We start from the raw sequence: 11,058 nt of genomic DNA on the forward strand, positions 1-11,058 counted from the left end.
CTTTCAGTTAGTCCTGATGAAGAGTCTTGGCCCAAAACGTCGTCTGTACCTCTTCCTAGAGATGCTGCCTGGCCTGCTGCATTCACCAGCAATTTTTATGTGTGTAGTTTTAATCATTTCTCACTTGCTTAATTATAGTATAGCATACAAACGGGTCCTTTGGCCTGTCTAGTCCATGCCGACCTGCGTAATCCTATCTACCTGCCCCCAGACCATTTCCCTCCAAATTCTACCCATCAATATACCTGTCCAAACTTCTCATTAAATGTTACATTTAATCCCACATCCATCTCTTTCACTGGCAACTTGTTCCACATTCACACCACCCTCTGAATGAGGAAGTTTCCGCTTCAGATTCTCCTTAAATATTTCACCTTTCATGTTTAATTTGTGGTAGTTCAAGTCTCACCCCGTTTAAGAGGAAAGAGTCTTCATGAATTCACCCTGTCTACACCCTTCATAGTTTTGGATACCTCTGTAAGATCTCCACTCATTCTCCTGCGCTCCATTTAATAAAGTCCTAACATATTCAACCTTTCCCTAAAACTTAGGTCCTGAGGTCTTGGCAACATTCTTGTAATTTTTTCCTGCTTCAGCATAACCTCTTAACTCCTGTACTCAGCGTCTAGAATTATGAAGGCCAATGTGTCAAAAGCTCTCTTTACAACCCAACTACCCATGATGTCACTTACAAGGAACTAAGAATCTGTATTCCAGGACACTTTGTTCAATGCACACCTCAGCACCCTTACTATGTAAGTCTTATTCTGGTCTGTCCTCCCAAACCACAACACTTCACACTTGTCTGCATTAAATTCCATCTGCTATTTTACAGCCCATTTTTTTTATGTAATTGGTACCTGACTGCACAATGACCTTGCCTTCACTTGAGAACATGTTTTCCACCATCTTCCACTGTTAAAGCTGTAGACTCGCATTCCCATATCTTTCTCAAAACACTGTAGTGGAGTGGGTTTCCTGTACTTTCTCAAAACAATCCCACTCCAAGCTAACACCATTTTGTCTTATGGAGTTCCATTTTATTTTAGCATATTCCAAGGAGGAATCACATTTAACTTTTTCCTTACAGTGCACATGTTATGTTGGCATTAGAATGTGTGGCAAAACATGTGGGCAGCCCCTAGGACACCCTTGAGTGTTTTGGTTATTAATGCAATAATGCATTTCACTGTATGTTTCAATGTGACAAATAAACTTGAATCTAGAATCTTGAATCAAAACTCAGTGGGCACCTTATTAGGTACACTTATGTGCCTGCTCATTGATGCAAATATCTAAGCAGCCAGTCTTTTGGCAGCAACTCAATGCATTAAAGCGTGCAGGCATGGTCAAGGGGTTTAGTTGTTCTTCAGACAAAACATCAGACTGAGGAAGAAACACGATCCAAGTGACTTTAACCATTGGCATGGCTGCAGGAGTTAAGAGATGTTTTGATATCTACCACTTGTTCCAAGTCCTCTAGCAAATTTGTTTATAGATTGCATGAATGCATATACCTTGTGCATTAACATCACTCACAGGTAGGATTGTGTAATTGAACCAAAGCTTTGTATAATCTGAATGCCTTTGTCCACTCTGTTGACTTTCAGCTCACCCTGCACATTCTGGCTAAACAACAGTGGACATAAGATATAAAGGAATAAAGGTGAAAGTGCCTTGTTAGTGAGAGAGGTCAGAGAAGATGGCCAGAGTGGTTCACGCTGACAGGAAGACAACAGTAACTTACATAACCACACGTTACAACAGTGATGGGCAGAAGAGATTCTCCGAACCCACAACACCTTGAAGTGGATAGGCTACAGCAGCAGAAGACCACAAACTGACAGTCAGTGGCCACTTAATAAAGAACAGGAGGTGCCTAATAAAGTGGCCACTGAGTGTATATTAAACACAATAGCACTGTTTCCACATGCACTGATCACTAATTGATGTCAGCAGATGTAATGTTAATCCTGATAGAAGTACATCCTGCTCTGGCCCAAAGTGGACCATCAATAATTCTAAGATCACGAGGCTTCGTTATCCAGCTGGTATCGGCTTACTCTTACAGAAGCTCTTGTCCGTCAGCACAGTGAGGGTGAGAACTGAGGTAGAACCAGAGTGCTAAAGCAGAATGACTCTCAGACTTAGCACAGATGTAAATCTTCTTTAGAGTCTGTATGGCAGAAGATTGTGAGATGACCTTTCCTCATTGTACAGCTAGAGGTCACGAGGGTCAGCAGTTTTCACATGAAAAGCCAAAAGGCTTGGTTTTTGAGCTACACCTCTCTGCTTTTGTCCTCATTTAAGATATTTGAGTATTCTTTTAAAAGTTTTCCCTAACAGTTCCATATGATAGCTTAGCACAAGGGATTCTGCATAAGCTGGAAACCCAAAGCAGCACGCACAAGATGCTCGTTCAGAGAGCTGCATTTTACAAGTGTGATGCAAAGGAATACAGCAGGCACCATTAGTTCCGGTGCTCAAAAGTGGCAGATCGCGCAGTACATACTCTGCGGTTTTAAGTATGTGCTGTTTAACTGGTATCCGTCTTTTATATTTTGCTTAGTGTGGGAATTAGTATGGAGATATTTCAGGGAGAAGTTTTACCCAGCTATATTTGTCGGGATGGCACCTATAGAGATCAAGCAACGTCAGGTTGAGAACTCTGATGATCCGAGCCAGCCCTTGACGCTGATTACGACCATTCATAAGCCCTTCACCCCCGGGGGGAAACAGAATTTTGTCAGAGTTGCCCTCACTTAAAGTCGCGTGCGGGAATTCAGAAGTCTGGCGTAAGCTTGAGGAAGTGGTTGAAAATCACCAGATGCACCCTAAAGATATAGACGGCTTGGTAAAAGCGAAGTGCCTGAGGAATATGTGGGACATGGCCCAGGGGGTGCGGGATGGTACCTGGGCAACTACCGGGAAAGCCAGCAATAAAGAAAGATACCGCTTTTTTAAAGGGGAAGTGAGGCGGCGACTGGGGGGAGGTGAGAGCGATAATGGTAGTGACTCAGAGAGCTGATGAAACAGCCATGGATTATGCAGAACGTTAATATCGAGCGTATGAGGAGTATTCCAGGTTGGACAATACAGGGAAGGACGACCAAATCTTCCTGAAGATGATGAAGGAAGGCCTGAGCTCAGCCCACCAGGAAGTTTTAGATTTAGGCATAACGGTGGGGTCGACCTACTCTGCGATAGTTTCGTGGGCAAGTGAGGTAGGCCGAAGAAAGTGCAAGAGAAATCGTAAAGGGGGTATAGTGGTTGCAGCTGTTGTGATGCGCCCAGTCTGACCATCGATCAGATCACAGAGCTAGTAACAACAGCTTTTCGGTCAGAAAAAGATGTGACGGCGACTCCCACTGCCAGCGCTGGTGGTCCGCGGATGTACACAACAGCATTGTTAGAGAGACGGCTATGTAATATGTTAGTGGACACAGGGGAATCGGTATCGATAACTGACCTACCCTTGCCAACAACCGGACAGGCTATTTATATCAGGAGTGTGGGAGGGAAAACAGTGAAAGCAGAAAGAAGCGAATCGCAAATACTCAAAATCGGGGGAGTTCAGCTTCCGGTGTATTTCTCGGTATGTCCAAATAACAAGGGCACTATCCTTGAAGTAGGCATCCTAAGGGAGGCAGGGGCCGTTATAGCTGCAGGAAAGGGGGAAATAATATGGAGAAGTCAGGGGCAGCGAACATGTACAACCAATAGAATACACAGCCTGGCTACCATTGTCGCAGCTGGCCCGATCTTTAGAGACTGGAGCCAGCAGTTCCCAGCAGTGTGGGGTCGACGCAAGCAGGATTGCGGCCGAGTAAAGACAAACCCAACTAAAATAGCGGGGGTCTGTACAAACCCCATAAGCAGTACCCTATAAAAACTGACACACTGAGGTCACTTGACGTGCAGGGTAAAGTGAAGGAACCAAAACATCTGGGGATACTCGGAGAGACTGTGGCAACTACTAACTCTCCATATATGGCCAGTAAAGAAGCCCAGTGGATCATGTTCATTATCAATAGGCTATGCTGCCCTTGAGACCATGCCGAGACTGCACCCATAGTGGCGAGCCCCGCAACAATCCTGAATGGCCTGTCTCCAGAACTTAGTTTTTCAGTCCTGGATATCGCCAATGGATTTTGGGGGCTCCCCTTGGCACCTGAGTCCCATGACCGATTTGCCTTCACCTCGGGTGGGCAGCAATATACACGGGCCAGATTCCCCCAGGGATTCCACAACAGTCCGGCCATTTTTCATAAAGTCGTGGCGCTGACTTTGGAAAAGCCATTAAAAGCTTCGGAAGATGAAGGAGGTAATTTACGGGCGAAAGCCAGATACTGCAAGACGAGGTGGCAGTAATTAAAATAAAAGCTCACCAGGAAGGGGAGAGTATGGAGCAAAAAGGAAATGAGAGGTCAGACATTACTGCGAAGAAGACAGCAGGGGAACAAGAGGCAATTGAAATTGCAAGTGTGCAGGAGGAAACGACTGAAGCCAGTTCGGTAAAATTATATGACGAGGTGGAGGCAGAAGAGAAGGAAGAATGGCGGGAGGGGGGCAGATGGGAGCTGAACACACGAGAAAGGAGTCGTGGCACTACCATGTATTAGGCTGACGCTACTGACGTTATATCACGGGGCGACTCATCAAGCGAGACAGAACATGATCATGATCCTCCAGCAGGACTGGTGGTGGCCAGGAATGAGCGAGGATATTGAGAAATTCTGTCGCCATTACATCACTTTCTGCCCTTACATAACTCTGGTAAGGGCAGAAAGCTACAGCTGGCAGATCAACCACAGCCGGGGGACCCTTGGAAAATATCCAGATGAACTTCACGGAGCCCCTACCCAAAAGCAGGGGGAAAAGCTACTCTCAAGTAATTATGGATCACATCACTGGGCGGCTGGAGGCTTTTCCAGCAAGAGACTGCATCGCTGGACGGATTCTAGTTCAGGAAATCCCTGCAAGGTGGGGAACCGCAGGTCAGGTGGACTCGAATCAGGGAGCACATTTCACAGGGAAAGTGATGAAGGAAATGTATCAACTGCTAGGGGTTGGACAACGGTTCCAAGTATCCTACCACCCTCAGAGTTCAGGAATGGTAGAAAGGATCATCCGAACAATCAAGAATGCCTTAGCCAAAGCTATGGCGGAGGCGGCAAAGATATGGGTTGATGTATTACCAGGAATCCTGATGAGATTACGAGCAACCCAAACTGCACGTTCGGTTTCAGCCCCGACGAATTATTAATGGGGCGAGCAATGCGACTCCCTTATGGGGTAACTACAGCTTGCGGGGAGCCTGGGACTTACAGGGATAGAATAACACAGTGTGTAAAAGGCCTTTGTAACCTACTTAAAGTGTTCAAGGACCGAGCAAAACAACATCAGCATATTGCTGATCAGAGAGAGCTGGAGGAAAAGGAGTTAGTTCTCCCACAGCCAGGCGACCAAGTCATGGTGAGGGTATTGCTTGAGAAGAGAGGGTTTGCTCCCAGATGGACCGGACTATAGATGCTACTTTTTTACAAGTGACACTTGTGTCTGTGTACAGACTCAGTGAGGCAGCCAGTGGAAAGACTGGACTCTGGTTAAACTGTATACAACTCACCTTCTTGTTGCTCCCACAGACAGAGCGGGTGATTAAGTGTACCCAGTAACCGTGTAATTACAGAGAACCTAAGAAAGGAACACAAGCCAGCCACGCCAGACCTGACCACAACTGATGAAAACATACCAGAAGGAAACACAAAGGCAGAAGACATGGAGAGCACGACAGAAACCCGTGAATAACATGCTAAAGTGTGATAGTGACGGTACTCTGTAATGAAGGCTGGTTGCTGAAGGTAGATGATTAGTTTAATAGCATAGAACGGAGAAGACATTGGAGAAATAGATCGGGAGGGATTTAAGTTAAAGCAGAGACAGCAAGTTCCGCTTTCATGTTTTTTTTAAAAAATTAAACCACTAGAGCTAAAATACTGAATTATATTGCACACGGCCCCAGTCTGAATGAGGAGTGAATACAAATAAACTGGGCCCGTTCAGCAGTTGGGCCAGTGGTCGACTAGACAGTTCGGAATGGGGGTGCCACCGGGAAGGGATCCTTGCAGTCAATCAAATAGAGGCCACCCCAACCCTTACCTGTACACCAATGAGAGGGCTGTGCGCCTGATGCACTTACCTTATTGGTGCTCCTGGGAAGAGAGAAATTGAGTGACCAGAAGACAAGGAACGTGATTAAACTGCAAACTGCCTGCAGGGGATGAGCCAGCAGGAATACGAAGCTGCATTTCCAAGACTGTTGTTCAAATTTCTGGAACAATCTCTCTGCTTAGCATTTTGTAGGTGGCGATTAGGGATTTTTTTTTATATTTCAAAATATACTTTATTCAAAAATAAGATTATATACAATAAACCATTCAATGACTCTCAATCCTTTACATACGTTTCTCTTATGGTCTCTAGATATCCATACTTTTGGCCACCCACCTGGCACTCCGTTGGTTCACCTTCCCGCACCACTGTTGAGGGGTAGATTTTTTAATATAATAATTGGGGGGGGGGGGAGAATTCCGAGGCAGCGTTTTTGCTGCCTTATTTGAGTTGATCCTCCTTTAGGTTGGCCTTTCGGGAACAAATTCAGTTTTGTCCAGAAGAGCCAAGAGAAGGGACTGCTCGAGTAATTTTTGGGATTAGGATATATACAGTAAACCATCGACTTTGGCTACCAGTCTTCACTTCTGAAAACGTTTTGTGCATTTAATTTGGAGTGCAGCTCTGAACAACGGGTTCCTAAAAGCTGTGAATTCCAGAACGGACAATGCTGATTAACATTCATTTGGACGTCTGTGGTTTGGATGTGAATCATGAGGTGTGAAGCTTGTATGTGGTTTCAAAAAAAGCATTGTCCATACGTTGTAAATATGGGGTTGTCCTTTGATATTTGGTACATTAAATATCAAGCCCCACGTCAGGCCAGCAGACCTTTCCACCGAAAGCGTCTCCATATGAGGCCTGCTGTACCTTGTTTTGTCGAATAAAGAAGCTGATTTGTATCTACCAGTAATTTTCTCCGACGATTTCATTCACGCAACAATAGCATCTATAGAGCGGAATGAATAGTTTGGGTTGAGACCCTTCATCAATACTGGAAAGGAAGTAGGCAGAAGCCAAAAAAAGAGGTAAGAAGCTGGAAGGTGATAGGTGAAAGAGGTAAAGGGCTGAAGAAGAAGGAATCTGATAGGAGAGGGGTGTGGACCATGGAAGGAGGAGGGGCACCTCCTTTTATTCCAAAATTGAATTTTGTTGAAAAATTGTTAATGCTCTTATGAGACATCTTAATATATTTTTACTGTATTAAATCAAGGTAAAATGGATGAAATCTATAAAATGTTTGTGAGTAATTTTATTCTGTTGCAGAATCCTGATTTAAAAGAAAAGGTAATTATTTTTCACCATGTTTCACAAAGCACTGTGGAATTCCTGTTATCTTTGTTATGTTGGGCTGTATGAAGCTAATTATTGTGTGTGCCAATGAGACAGGATGCAACCACATTAGGTGATGCTGATACAAAGATTGAATAATGATTTCAGTGCAACTTAACCAATCTGCCTGTACACAGATCTATTTGTAAATGAGTGTTCATTGCACCATCTACCAGGTACCTTGAAAAGAGATCTGAGTATTGAGGATACCCTATTGCAATAATATAGTTTCAAACTGGATTGAGTCTCTATGGACCATTGGAAGGTTTGCTATTGTTTAGTTTGCTCCTCTTGTCTCCTCTTAATAAGAACATAGACTATTCACCCTAAGTTCAAAGTCCCAAGAACAAATACATTTATTATCAAAGTACATATATGTCACCATACCCTGAGGTCTATTTTCTTGTGGGCATTCACAATAGATACAAAAGCTATAATAGAATCAAAGGAAAAATATGCACAAAGATGGACAAACAATGAATGTGTAAAAGATGACAAATTGTGAACATACAAAAAGAAAAGCAAAATATAATAAATAAGCTGTGGTTGTCCATCATGTCCCATGATGAAAGGAATCCTGAGGTGAGAGTTTTAAAAGTGGAATGCTGTTGCACTGGGGCAGTTCCACTCTCTTGACTGCAGAAGTCCAGGTGGAGCATCATAAACCAGGGTGTTCCTTGGCTGCAGTGGATGACCATAACATCTTCTGTGCCGTGTCATGCCCTTGCTCACCACAGAACATTGCAGCACTGACTTCCTAGCCATTGGATCTAACTGTTCAATCTCATCCGCCCAGACCGCTGAAGCTGGCTTTGCATGCTAAGACGGGCATGTCCGCGTCTCACTGGGGGTATCAAGCTGTCCGCTACGCTCACCTGGTTTAAACCACCTGTTAAAGTGGTGTACTGGAGCGTGGACAATGTGTCAGCCAGACGGCTACTTGGAGCCGCAGGTGAGAGCTGAATGTCCGATTGGGACAAAAGGTGAGTGAGCTGCCCCAGAATGGACAAACAAGCCCCTTCACCAGAGGTGCTACCCCTTCCTGGACACCACATAAATAAATAATAAATTAGTTGTAGAGTCCTTGAAAGTGACTTCCTAGGTTATGGAATCAGTTGTGTTGGGGTGAGTGAAGTTTTCCACACTGGCTCAGGAGCTGAAGGTTGATTCAAAGGATTCAAAGTATATTTATTATCAAAGAATGTACAAATTATACTACCTTGAGATTTGTCTGCTTGAAGCACGAAACCTGAAGCAAAAGACCAACATCCGATATGCAGGAAAACAAAAAACACAATCATGCAAGCAATAAAAGCAAGCCTCAGCATTCCAAAGCAAATTCCCAGAGTCTGGAGCAGCTGGAGTGGGGCCTTGGCCTCAGCCTCAGTTCATCACAGAGTGGGGCAAATTGACACGAAGCTTGCGGACATAAAGTTCGTAGCAGCCGGAACAGTCTCACAGCTTCAGCGCCATGGAGAGAGGAGGACGTGTGTGAGTGGAATTGGCCTGATCCTTGTCCCTGGTCACCTGGTTTAAACCACCTGTTAAAGTGGTGTTCACCCTGCTTTTTCAGTCTATCTATCTGGGCCGACGTTTAAATCATCCAAACACTGGGCCATGCTCCGCACTAGCACCCGGGCCATGCCGCAGTGGTATGCTCTGGGCCTGTACCCTGCCACCTAGCCCAAGGCCATTCTCGGCCTTTCCAAATCAGCTCAGGGTAATTGAGGGGTAATAACTGTTCTTATACATAGTTGTGTGAGACCTAAGGCTCATGTAACTCCTTCCCAACGGCAGCAGTGAGAAGAGAACATGGCCTGAATGGCGGGGGTCCTTTATGATGGAAGCTGTTTCCCTGTGACAGTGCTCCTTGTAGATGTGGGAAGAGCTGTACTTGCAATGCATTGGTCAGACTTGTTTAGTTCTGAGTTTTCCCACTTTGGATGAATGATCTAGCACAAACTCCTTCAGATGCTGGAAATCTGAACCAAAAACAGAGAAAGCTGGAAAGAACTTTGTAGGTCAAACAACATTGTACAGTGAAAGAAAAAAGTTAATATGAAGATAATGTAAGTTCATATTGATAGAATGAATAAAAGAGTAAACATGATAACTAGTTAGGCCACAGCTGGATTATTGCATTCAATTCTGGTCACCCAATGATAGGAAGGATGTGGAGGGTTTGGAGAGGGTGCGGAAGAGCTTCACGAGAATGCTGCCTGGAGTGGAGGGCATGTGATATGAGAAGAGGTTGAACAAACTTTAATTGCTTTCTCAAGAGCAATAGAGGTCGAGAGGAACCCTGACAGAAGTTTATAAAATAATAAGAGGCATTGATAGAGTAGACAGCTGGTATCTTTCTCCCAGGGGTGAGGTATATAATACTGGAAAGCATGCATTTTAAGTAAGAGGAGTTAAGTTCAAAAGAGATCACAGGGTAAGTTCTTTTTACCCAGAATGTGGGTGGTACTAGAAAGTACTGCCAGGGCTAATAGGGGAGACAAATGTAAAAAAACTGTTTAAGAGACTCTGTGGTGTGTGGCCAAGTGGCTAGGGCGTTGGGCTCATGATCTGAAGGTCGTGGGTTCCAGTCTCAGCCAAGGCAGCGTGTTGTGTCTCTGAGCAAGGCACTTAACCACATACTACTCCAGTCCACCCAGCTGAAAATGGGTACTGGCAAATGCTGGGGGTTAGCCTCGTGATAGACTGGCGTCCTATCTGAGGGGGGGGAAGGAGTCTTGTACTCTCAGTCGCTTCACGCCACAGAAACCGGCATAAGCACCGGCCTGATGGGCCACAAGGCTCGGGACAGACTTTAACTTTAACTTAGATAAATACACAAATGTGCAGAGAAATTAACAAATTTCATGACATATGTCGGTGATATTAAATCTGATAGTGATTCTTATTCTGATAGGAGTCCTCTGGACTCTGTGCAGGCGGAAGGGTTTAGTTTAATTAGTTCAGCACAACATTGTGGGTCAAAGACCCTGTACCTGTGCTTCGATGTTCTGTGTTTATTTCAGATCAATGACTTTTGATCAAAAGTAAACTTAGAACAAGGGTGTTACTCATGTAAGCTGCATTTGAACACTTCCTACGAAGGCAATTGAAAGCATTTACCATACTATTGCTTGGTTAGGATTTCCAGCATCTGCTTTTGGCTTTTGACTGAAGCTGTAAAAACAAGTTGGGTATTTCCAGAAATTTCCGTTATGGTATAAGATTTCCACTGTTTGCAGAATTTCCCATTAAAGATGCTTGAGAGGATGTCTGTTCAATAATCTATTCACACGAAAATGAGGACAAATCGGAATGAAAGCGGTTATTTGTGCATTCACGAAAAAGGAGGAAATCTGCAGATGCTGGAAATCGAAGCAACAGACACAAAATGCTACAGGAACTCAGCAGGCCAGGCAACCCCTACGGAAAAGAGTACCAATCTTCCAAATGATTTTCAGTCTTCAAATGGTATCAGGAGCATTCAAATAGTTAGTATGATTAGCTGAACGAGAGTGGGAAGTGGATGAGGGAAGGCAATCCTTCCAAACAGGG

The sequence above is a fragment of the Mobula birostris genome, chromosome 14, assembly GCF_030028105.1.
Source record: "Mobula birostris isolate sMobBir1 chromosome 14, sMobBir1.hap1, whole genome shotgun sequence".
Lineage (NCBI taxonomy): Eukaryota > Metazoa > Chordata > Chondrichthyes > Myliobatiformes > Myliobatidae > Mobula > Mobula birostris.